At 34.8% G+C, this 12289-nt stretch overlaps 1 protein-coding gene across 5 annotated transcripts in view; it reads left to right on the forward strand.

Moving 5' to 3' along the window:
- The window catches only part of AATK (apoptosis associated tyrosine kinase), a 209951-nt gene that overhangs the window by 42243 nt on the left and 155419 nt on the right, over positions 1 to 12289 (forward strand). The window lies entirely within an intron of this gene.

Genomic DNA, 12289 nt, shown 5'->3' on the forward strand with positions numbered 1-12289 from the left:
GACAGAGAATATGAAGTGACTTTGAGTCAGGTTAGAAAGAAGACAAACTTTGTGGGTTGAGCAACTATGATAGATTTAGCTCTTCTCAGCAATACGGTGATCAGACAATTCTAAAAAAAACCAAAACTTATGATGGAAAATGCCGTCCACATTCAGAGAAAGAACTATGGATTCTAAATGCAGATCAAGGCATACTATTTTTACTTTTTAAAAATTTTTTTTTGTGGTCTTCCTTTTTGTTCTGATTCTTCTTTCACAGTGTGACTAATATGGAAATATGTTTAATATGATTGTGTTGGGGAAGGGAGGGAAAGAGGGAAGGGAGAGAGGGAGAAAATTTTACAAAAATTGACATTGAAAAAGGGAGGGTTGGTGAGGAGAAGGCAGGAGAAAGGAGGGGAGGGGAGGAGAAGAGGATTACATTTCTAATGTAATTTGAAAAAAACTTAAAAAATTAAAAAAAGAGGAAAGCAAGTCTACATAAAATGAATCCAGCCATTCCCCATTGCTGTGTCTTCCATGTTCTTTCTATTCTTCTTAAATCAATCAATCAATCAAGTACTTTTCAAGCATTTACTATGTGCTGGGTGGTATGTTACAGGATCTGGAAGAGGGTTGGTTTACAAAGATTAAACATTTGCAATTATAGGCTTACATTCTAATGGGGGAGACAAGTACATATATGTGTATATATATGTATATATTTATAACCTTAATACATAAATATTTGAGAATACTAGCAGTTGGAAGATCAGTAAAAGTTTCATGCATAAAACAATACTGAAATTGTATTTTAAAGGAAGAGAGAGAGACTGAAGGTAAGAAGAGAGTACATCCCAGGAGTGAGGAATAAACATGCAGTACAAAGACACAGAGGTGAGAGATTAATGTCATGAGTAGAGGTAGAATTGGAGGGAGAATAGCATTAATCAGGGAGCCTGGAAAGAGAGATTAGGGTCAGGTTGGGAAGACAGAACACTGGAGTTTACATTTTGTTCTATTGGCAATAGGAAGCCATTAGAATAGGTTGAGTAGAGGAGTTTCATTGTCTGATTTGCACTTAAGGAAAATGACTTTGGCAGTAGTGAGGAGGCTGGAATGGACTCATGAGAGGCATGAGATGGGAATATTGCAATAATTTAGATAAAAGGAGTTGGGGAACTGAATTCAGGTGTTTGATTGGAGAGAAGGGATGCAGGACTTATTCTTTCTGAAGAAGGATAATAAGGGCTCCCCCTCCCCAAGCTTTCTATTCCAATTAGAAAAATGAGGAAATGGTAGCATTAAAAACTTCTCTAACCTCTCTCAAAACGCCTGAACATATATACAAAATGTAGTTTAATACAAAGTACTATAGGAAGGCACTTGTTGGGGAAGAGGTCTTAGGAGAGGTTTCAAAGTCAAGATGGTGATCCGAATCAAATCTTTTTTTGAAGCATTTACATTAAATTTCATTTATTTTTCCAATAACTCTGCCCCCACCACTGGAAAAACAAAATAGCTTGACCAGGTCAAAAAAAATCCCACATTGCTTACACACATATAAACATAGAAATATGTATATATATATATGTGCTATATTAATTTATTTATCTTATTCTATCCTTACTCCCTCTGTTAGGAGTCAGGCATCACTGGCATTCGAGAGTCATGAGTGTTTATTGCATTGCTCAGAGTTCTTTCAGTTTTTAAAGTTGTTTTTATAACATTACTGTATTTGTACGGATTGTTCACCTGCTTTAGCTTACTTCATAGTTTATAGGAACCCTCTCAGTTTTTTCTAAAACACTATTTACTTCATAATTTGATGGTGCAATAGTATTCTATTATTTTCATTCTGAGCTACATCTGAGAGGAAGAGTTGCATTCCAGTTGCACCACAGAGATGGGAGATGCAGGGTCATAAAGAGAACAGAGAGAAATCCAGTTTGACTGAACCAGAAGAGATTCAGATCCTCTCATTTCTGATTCCAGGGATGGCAAGGTCTGGATGGATCTAGTATTCTGACCCTTTCCCTGGAACTAAGGTGGATTTATTGCAAGGCAGATTCAACAAATCTGGGTTCAGGTCCCTCCCCGATCATCTTCTTGCTATGGCAGTACCAACTAGCACTTAGGTTCCATATGGTTCATATAGAGATAACCAAGATAAAAATGAAAGTCTCCACCCTCAGATGTTCTATTGAGGGGAAACAATATGTATGCATATAAGTAGATACAAAGTTATGTCCAAAGCAATTTTGCAGGGGATATCCTAGCAGCTGAGTGGGACTAGGAAAGGCCTCTTGTGGAATGGGGTCCTTGGAGCTACCTTGGAAGATAAGCTAGGCAAGGAGTTCAAGGGAAGCAAGCATGAGGGAGAGGTGGAATGTCATGTTTGATGGACGGCAATTGGTCAGTTTGACTGAACATAGAATTCATGCAGGTGAGGAATAAAATTTAATGAGAAAGTTTAATGAGAAAGTTAACTTGGAACTAGGTAATGAAAGGCTCTAGATATCAAAGGAGTCTTCTCTGACAGGGGACCTGCTCTTGGAGATCACCTTTCAGTTATAGATTTTGTGTATACCCATTTGGGGGGGGCAGGCACATGTTGTCTTTCTCAGAAGGAGCATCTTGAAGGTTGGGATCCTGTATTTTCCTTACTTGGTGCTTAGCAGTGTCTGACTGCCTAAAGGAAGAACATAATAAATGCTTGTTAATTAAGTCATTTAATTTTACATACTTCCCTGTTTCTTCATCTACAACAGGGAGGTCTGCTATGGACCAAACCCTATGATAGGGACTCTAAGGAACTATTTTATAAAAGACAATCATTTTTGTCACTATCCCATGACCTTGGGTAAGCCATCGTCCCTCTTTGGGCCTCAGTTTCCTTATTTGTCATGTAGGGTTGGGTGGATGGTGTCCAGCCCTTCTCTGTATCCTGCACTCCTTGGCTAAGGCTCTGGGTCCCAGGCTCACTCCCTTTGCCCTCCCAGCCGCCACAGTGAAACTGCAGCCTGAGGGCTGGCCTGGCCCCTGCACTGCAGTGCCGGGAGGCAGCTGGGTGGCCTCTTGGCTCCTGCTGAGCTCATCCATCAGAGCAGCCCCTGCTCAACCCCACCGGGCTCTGCTCTACCTGGCAAAGCTTTCCCTCCCCTCCTACCTTCTCAGAGGGCCACCTCCCCCCCGTCTCTTCTCTGACCTCCCCCCTCCACTCTCCCCTTCTTCCCTCCCTCTCCCCCTCCCCCCACTCCTTTCCCCCAATGCTTCAGGATGATTTCATTTTACACGACAGCGCGCATCCCTGTCAAAGCAAATTAAGAGAAATTAATGCATGAGGCTTGAACAGACTGGGAAGCGTCTGGAGGCCGTGGCAAGATGGGCAGAGAGGAGGGCAGCCTGTGGGAAGGAAGGTATTTTTCTTGTCTTGTTCTGTGTAGGGCTTGGAGTCACATCAGCCTTTGCGGGGAGCACTGGGCGCGGAGGGGGAGGGTGGACACTGTTTTCATTGAGTTGCCTAGTCTCTTATCCAGCAGTGGTAGCTCTGTCCTTTCCCATCCCCCCTGCTTCATGGAATCTTGCTTTATCTCCTTGTCAGGGTGTCCCCTAAGCTTAATTTCAGGATCATATGTTTGGAATCACATGGGACTTCAGGGGTGATCTAGTCTAGCCCCCTCCTTTTACAAGTGAGGAAATCGAGGCCTGCTGATGTTAAGGGACCTGCCCGAGATCACTGTGGTGAAATTGAACCCAGGTCCTCTGACTCCAAAGCCAGCTCTTCCTGCTGCTCTCCTGTCCTATCTGAGATTACAGAGGTATTTGCTGAGTTCAGCAGTTCTGAAAATGGGAAATCTGTCTTTGTGATTCTATTCTCTTACCCTCCTCTTGTTTTCTCTGTGGAAAGAGGTATGCATGTGCCAATCCCCCCCCCCCCCACCTTTTTCCTGGAAGTGGAAGGGATCTGTCAAGGATGGAATGGAATTGTTGCCAGTGTATGAAAATGCAGGACCTTAAAATGGGGAAGAAATCGTAAGGATTATACTTGCTTTTCAGCATTTTTTTCCTAAAGGCTGAAGTTTCCTATTCCCCTTTTGAGAGCAAATCTCTTGCCATAGAGCAACTGGGAAGGAACCTTCCAGGCATCCTGTCTTCTGGGAAGCCCATAGGTGCTTAAGAATAAGTAGAGTAGATTTGAGATCAAAAGACCTACCTAGATCTTCATCTCATCCCTGTTATTTATTACCTGGGTGATCTTGGACAAGAGACATTTTTTTTTGTACATCTCTTAGCTTATTTTTTCTAGTATCCTTTCTAACTTGAAAATCTCAGCGGTGATCACTTGAAAAAAACCTTATAATATTTATGCAAATATTATAAATAATATGTATAAATTAAAAATATTTGAAAATACTTTGTTATTATAAAAAGCATCAATATTATAAAATAACAGTAACTTTTTGTATTAAATATATACATCTGGCATAATGCAAGTTACTTGTGCTGTTAACTATAATAATATTATCAATTCATTAAATTATTTATAAAATAAACTAAAATAGGAATAATTTTCACCATAAAGACCAGAAAAATAAAATTATATATAAAATTATAAATTTCTACAACATATAGCTTTGTTTTATATGTGTATGTATACATGTATGCATATATATACATATATTAAATGCACACACAGAGGTTTATGTAACCCACGGTAATTTTAAAACTTTCTTGTCTGTTTTCCTGAGAACTCTGCTCTCTCTCTCTCTCTCTCTCTCTCTCTCTGTATGTATATATATATATTTTTTTTTTTATTTTTATTTTTATTTTTTTTTTGCAAAGCAGTGGGATTAAGTGGCTTGCCCAAGGCCACACAGCTAGGTAATTATTAAGTGTCTGAGGCCGGATTTGAACTTGGGTACTCCTGACTACAGGGCTAGTGCTCTTTCCACTGCACCACCTAGCTGCCCAGCTCTCTCTCTCTCTCTCTCTCTCTCTCTCTCTCTCTCTATATATATATATATATATATATATATATATATACACACACATATATATATATATATATATATTTAAATTCTTCAATGACACTTTTGTTCTTTGGGGAGGAGGCATCACTGATTCTCGTCTCTCTGTAATTATTCCTTCTCAATTAAAAAAATATTTCTCTTGTGAAAAGGTTTAGTTAAGCAAAACAAATACACGCATATTGGCCTTAATAAAAATGTTTATTTAATTCTGTACTGCTAGTCCATCACCTTTCTGACAGAAGGAGGGTAACATGAATTATATTAGTCATGCTCTGAAGTCAGGATTGGTCCTTATATTGATCAGAGTTCTTGCGTCTTTCAGACTTTTCTTTATAATGTTGTAATTATATAAATTTCCCCTTTAGTACAGCTCACTTCATCTTTCATAAGATCATTTAAGTCTTCTCAATTTCCTCTGAATTTATTAGTTCCATTATTTCATATAATATAGTAATCTTTCCATTCATTACATTCATATAAAATGATTGGTACCTGCTTAGTTTCCAGTTCTTTGCTACAACAAAAAAATATTATAGTTCTCACAGTGATATTTATTTCTCTAAGGTATACACACACACACACACACACACACACACACACACACACACACATACACTTTAGTGACTTTTTAGATATAATTATAAACTTTTCCAAAATAGCTTTATATATCACAATTCCATCAATGATACATTATTGCAAGGACCCTCCACAAATCCTTCAACAGTTGCCTTTCTTTTTTGGTCAATTTTGCGAAACTGATTAATGTAAAATAGAACCTCAAGAGATATTATGGACATTTCTATTATTTTCAGTGATTTAGAAAATTTTTTCCTATAATTGTTCATAGCTTAGAATTCATCCCTAGAGAATTACTCCTTTTTATTGGGGAATGACTTTGGTTCTTTTTTAAAAAAAATTAGTTGTCTTTATTTGGATATCATATCTTGCTGTGAAGATTTTTTTCCATTTTGTTTTTTTCCATTCCATAACCATTTTCCTTTTAATCTTAGGTGAACTGATTTTGTTTGTGTAAAAGGTTTTCAATTTTATGTGTTCAAACTTACTCTATCTCCCATGGTCCCCTCTATTTGTTTTGAATCATAAACCCTTCTACCATCTACAGTTGCATAAATGATCTTTCTGAGTTGACCTTTTATATGTAGGTCATGTATTTTTTGAAGTTTATTCTGATATATGATATAATTTTCCTTGCATATGATATAATTTTCCTTGCAGGTTTTGCCTGATAGTAAGTATCACCCTCCAGCCTTTTGGCTTCTGGAATACTACATTATTATTTATCTTGTATATCTAATCTGCCTCATCAATAATCAGATTTCCTTTTTTTTTTTGGAAAAACCAGTACTATATAATCCTGGTGAATGCTATTTATAGAACAATTTGAATTCTGATGCTGGTAGGTCCCATTCCTTCCCACTTTTCTCTAGAAATTGTTGATATTTTGTTCTTCTAGATGAATTTTGGTTTTTTTTTCTGCTTTAAAAAAAAGTAGCTCTAGTATAGCATGGCATTGGATTAGTAAATTAATTTATATTGTCTTGTTATTTTTATTGTATTGGCATATCACAATTGGGAGTAATGAATATTTAATTGGCTAGGTCTCCTTTAGTTTCAGAAATAGAATGTGTTATAGTTGTACTTTATAGTTTTGGTCCTTGTCTTGGCAGGCTGACTCCCCAGGACCACATTTTGTAGTTAATTTGAATGAAATATCAATTTCCTTCTCTTTTTCCTTGGGTTTATTGGTCATATGGTTTGTCCCTAAAGTCTGAGTGTAAAACTTCATTAGCTTAAAACTACACAAAGACTTTTGACACAACTTACGTAAAAAAAGATCAACAATTTATTTATTCTGCTGCTTTGCTGAAGTTAATATTTCATTGAATGTTTTAGTTGAATCTATAGGATTCTCTAAGTAAATCATCTTATCACAAAAACAAGAATTTTGCTTACTCTTTGTCTTTATTGTCTCATTTTTTAATTGCTATAGCTAGCATTTCTAAAACTATCAAATGATGGTATATCCTTGCTTTTATCCTTGATCTTATATTGTAAAGAATTCTAATGTTTTTCTGTTAGATATAATTCTGACTCAATCTTTGACTCATACCATTTATCATATTACTGCAAAGGTCACTTCATTACTAAGATTTTTAATTAACATAAAGAGGTGTCATAGTATATCAAAAGTCTTTTCTGAATCTGTTGACATAATCACATGATTTTTATTGATTTTTGTTGTTAATAAGGTCTATGATGTTCAGTTGTCATAATAATGAACCATCCCCACATTTCAATCTAGTCATAGTACTATGGCCAATTTCTAATATTTTACTAATATTTTTCCATCAATATTCATTAGGGATATAATTGTTCTATGGTTTCTTTCTCTGCTTTTTCTCTGCCTGGTTTGGGTATCAAAGACATATTTGTGACGTTGAAAGAATTTGTTAGGATCCCTTTTGTCTTTGATCTCTTCAAACAAATGATTTCATATTGGAATTAATTTTTTTGAATATTTGCTAGATTCCCTTATAAATCCATCTTAATCTGGTCTCCTATCCATTCTTTAGGAATTCTTTATGACTTACATTCCCCCCCACAATTAAATTATTTAACATTTTTATTTATTATGATTATATTTGTAATTTTGTCATTATTCTTCAATCTCTGTTTTCCTAGTATGTAATTGAGCAAAATCGTTTCTAATAATTTCATTTATTTTCTCTTAATTTATTGTGACTTTTTCACTTTTGATTTTGGTTATTTGGTTTGCCTAGCTAGTTTTTCAAAAATCATATTGACAATTTGACTATTTTAATAGTTTTTTCTAAAACAATAGATCCTACCTTTCCTTATCAATTCAGTGGTGGTTTTTTTTTTGCTTTCAGTTTTTTAGTCTCATATGATTTCAGAATTTACATTTTTGTGTTTAACTTAGGTGCTTTAATTTGTGACTTTTCTTGAATTTTTATTTCCACTTCCAATTTAGTGATCCATCTTTTTCTTCTTTGTTGATAAAAGTATTTACTGAAATATTTTCCCATATACTTATTTTTTAAAATTTTAAAAATGATATATTTGTGTTTTCAAAAATTTTATGTTTTGTCTTGCCTTTGTCTTTTTAAGGATAAAATGATCACCTTAAGTTTTATAGACCTATAATTTATTTTTGATTCCTTATTTAAGTTTAAATTATTTCATCAATTTAAATTTTAATGCATTTCAGTGGTATTTATTGAATATAATTTTGGGATAAAGTTAATATCTTTGTTTTTCCTGTATTCCTTTTGAAGTTTTTGGGTTTTAGTACATGATTTAGTACATGTTAGTTTTTTATAAAGGTGCCATCCCTCTGTGAGAAATATCTATCTACATGTCTGTATGAAAACATAGATGTAAATATAGTGATATATATATATATATGTATATTTGTAGATACATACACTTTTCACATTCTGTTTGTTTTAAGCTTTTCTAAAATTATTCAGATTGTTAATTTTTTTCCTGTTTACCTTTTTGTGAGATGTTTCCAGATCTGAAAAGGGTATATTGAGATCTCCAACTATTTCTATAGTTATTTATTTCTTCCTATAATTTGATAAACTTTTCCTTTAAGTATTTAGATATTATTATGCTTAATCTAAATATTAAGTATTGATATTATTTCATTTCTTATAGTATCTTTTAACCATTTTCAAAGAAAAAATATTAAACTTATACTCTTTTTTTAATGGAAGTCTGCCAAAAACATTTAACATTATTGTAAATCTAAGCATTTCCAACTAAGAAATGCCCAAATTGGCATAGTCCCTTTATTCACTTTGATATCTCTATACTCCAAAGAAATTAATGGTTAACATTTATAATTCCTGAACTGAAAAGAAGTTTAGATTAAATGTAGTTGAATTAATCTTTCAATATATTACTTAATATTCAAGTAGAACTGATTCAAAGTATTGATTGATCTCTCCTTTCGATTGGAAGACTCTCCTCACTGGTATCAATATTTTTATCCTTTTTTGATTCAAAAAGGGCACTTTCCTTAGCTGGACCTTTGGCCAAAAAAGTTAAGGGCTAGGGAAGGCAAAGATTTTTACTTAACAGAAGGTAACTTTTTCATGAATTTTGGATTCCATCATTAATGATTTCCTTAAGGAAGGTCTTTTGTTCTTGTTTTACCTGACCAAATTTGGAAAGGGTTTTTAGCCTAGAAAAAAATTTACTTCTTAATATTTCTAGAGATACTATAAAAGAAGTTTTTAATATGGTTTCACAGCATACTGAACTTTCTGTTTTTTATTTCTTTTGTCAATTATTTTCTGTTACTTGGTTTTTTTTTTTTTAGGGTTTTTTTTTTCTTGCAAGGCAAATGGGGTTAAATGGCTTGCCCAAGGCCACACAGCTAGGTAATTATTAAGTGTCTGAGCCCGGATTTGAACCCAGGTACTCCTGACTCCAAGGCCAGTGCTTTATCTACTACGCCACCTAGCCGCCCTCTGTTACTTGTTCATGATCATGATTGCCATCCCGAAGCTTTTTAAAATATAAATTTTTTCAGCCTTTCATTTTAACTCTGTGAATCTTTGTTTCATATGTGAGGATCTATATGTATTTGTGTTTTTAAACATATTGTTGGATTCTCTTTGCTGTCTTTCATTCTGCAAGTGCATTTATCCCATTCGTGGTCATGATTATGATTGTAAATTGTATATTTACTCCCAGTATATCTTATTTTTTTTCCTCTCTTCATCCCCAACATCTATTATAAAAATTGTTAAGAGAAATGTGATCAGTACTGCTGATCTATAATTGAAGTAATCTGCTTCAAATCAATGTCCCTACTCTTTCCCAGACCCTATTCACTGGATCTTATCCTTTTCTTCCCATTAAGTCCCTCTCCATGATCAATACTCTAAGGTCGAATTGTTTTGCTTCCTTCTCTAGCTTTCCTTCCCTGAACCCCAAACCTTCCTTCTGTCCCTAGTAGTTGAGTTTGCATTTCTACAACAACTATTCCTTTCCCCTTTCCTTTTATTTTCTCTCAAGATCATCAAAGCAGGACAAAACTACCACTAGATTCTCTTATTAAATCTTAAAAACATTAGAGTCCTGATCTCTTTTCACTCATTGGAATATAAGTGCTTCGTGATTGTTTAGGACTTTCTAATAATTTATATATTTATTCAGAGTCTCTGCTGTGTTTTGGTCTTTTAATAAGGAATACTTGAAAGACCTCAAAACCATTACAGACTTCTATTTTGGGTTATAAACCTCTATCTTTTGTCTTTTGGAAAATAAAATTCCAGAATTTTCTCTCCTTTATGACCATGACTTCTAAATCTTATGTGATTCTGATTGTGGTTCCTTTGTGATTGGTTGCAATGGTTTTTTTTTTTTAATTTTCTCATTAGAAGCTCTAAATTTCTTTCTGCAATATTTCTGAGAATTTTCATTTTGGGTTTTCCTTCAGAAAATAACTGATAAATTCTATTATTTTCATGCCCTCTAGAATTGGGAAGATTTCACTTATGATATTGTTTGATTAGTTTTTCATTTTTAGTTTTTCTGATATCTCTTCATGACTTGCTTTCAAGATCAGTTTTTTATTTTTTTATTAAATATTTTATTTATTTTGAGTTTTACAATTTCTCCCCTAATCTTACTTTCCTCCCCTCCCCACAGAAGGCAATTTGTCAGTCTTTACATTGTTTCCATGGAATACATTGATCCAAATTGAGTGTGATGAGAGAGAAATCATATCCTTAAGGAAGAAACATAAGGTATAAGAGATAGAAAGATCAGGCAATAAGATATCAGTTTTTTTTCCTAAATTTAGGGTAATAGTCCTTGGTCTTTGTTCAAACTCCACAGTTGTTTCTCTGGATACAGATGATACTCTGCATTGCAGACAGCCCCAGATTGTCCCTGATTGTTGCACTGATAGAATGAGCAACTCCATCAAGGTTGATCATTGCCCCCATGTTGCTGTTAGGGTGTACAGTGTTTTTCTGGTTTTGCTCATCTCACTCAGCATCAGTTCATGCAAATCCCTCCAGGCTTCCCTGAATTCCCATCCCTCCTGGTTTCTAATAGAACAATAGTGTTCCATGACATACATATACCACAGTTTGCTAAGCCATTCCCCAATTGAAGGGCATTCACTTAATGTCCAATTCTTTGCCACCACAAACAGGGCTGCTATGAATATTTTTGTACAAGTGATGTTTTTACCCTTTTTTCATCATCTCTGTATTGCTGGATCAAAGGGTATGCACATTTTTGTTGCTCTTTGGGTATAGTTCCAAATTTCTCTCCAGAAAGGTTGGATGAGTTCACAGCTCCACCAACAATGTCAAGATCAGTTTTTTGATAGACACATATTTTCTTTTATTTTTCAATCTTTTTGTTTTAATATTTCTTGTCTCATAGAATCATTGAGTTATAGTTGCTCCATCCTAATTTGTAGGGAGGCCGTAACTTGGGTAACATTTTCTGTTCTGTTGTAAGTTATTTATCCTCCTATTCAGAATGCTGCCTGTTCACTCCTCAGATTTGCAGTCAGAATTCTGCAAATTTCTTTGCCTCATGCAGCTGACTCTGTGTTTCCTGCCACCCCTCTCCACTTCCCTACAGCTTCAGGTACCTCTGAGCTCTTCCTGCTTGCTAACTTGTACTTTTACTAGATTTCTGGTGGAGTGATCCTGCAGACATTTAGCTGTTTGTGTTCTTTGGAGGTTGCATTCTTGTCCTGGATGAATGCATATATTGTAATTTTTCTTTGGATTTAGGGATTATTATTTGGTCTGGTGTTATTTTAAGATCATTTCTGGAATATATTTCATAGAACCTGTAACCTTTTATACCTTCTTCTTAAATGGAAGGTTCCAATGAATTCATTTTATTTTTTTTAGGTTTTTTTTTTTTTGCAAGGCAAATGGGGTTAAGTGGCTTGCCCAAGGCCACACGGCTAGGTAATTATTAAGTGTCTGAGACCGGATTTGAACCCAGGTACACCTGACTCCAGGGCCGGTGCTTTATCCACTGTGCCACCTAGCCACCCCTTTTTTCTTTTCTTTTCTTTTTTTTTTTTGAATTCATCTTAAATAGAACAGCAATTTCAGAAGATTTGGTGTGGTAATTGAGTGCCTATGAAGCACTGCATGTGTATATACACACACACACACACACACACACACACATACATATATATATATATATATATGTGTGTGTATGTGTGTGTGTGTGTGTGTGTT

The sequence above is a fragment of the Macrotis lagotis genome, chromosome 2, assembly GCF_037893015.1.
Source record: "Macrotis lagotis isolate mMagLag1 chromosome 2, bilby.v1.9.chrom.fasta, whole genome shotgun sequence".
Classification (NCBI taxonomy): domain Eukaryota; kingdom Metazoa; phylum Chordata; class Mammalia; order Peramelemorphia; family Peramelidae; genus Macrotis; species Macrotis lagotis.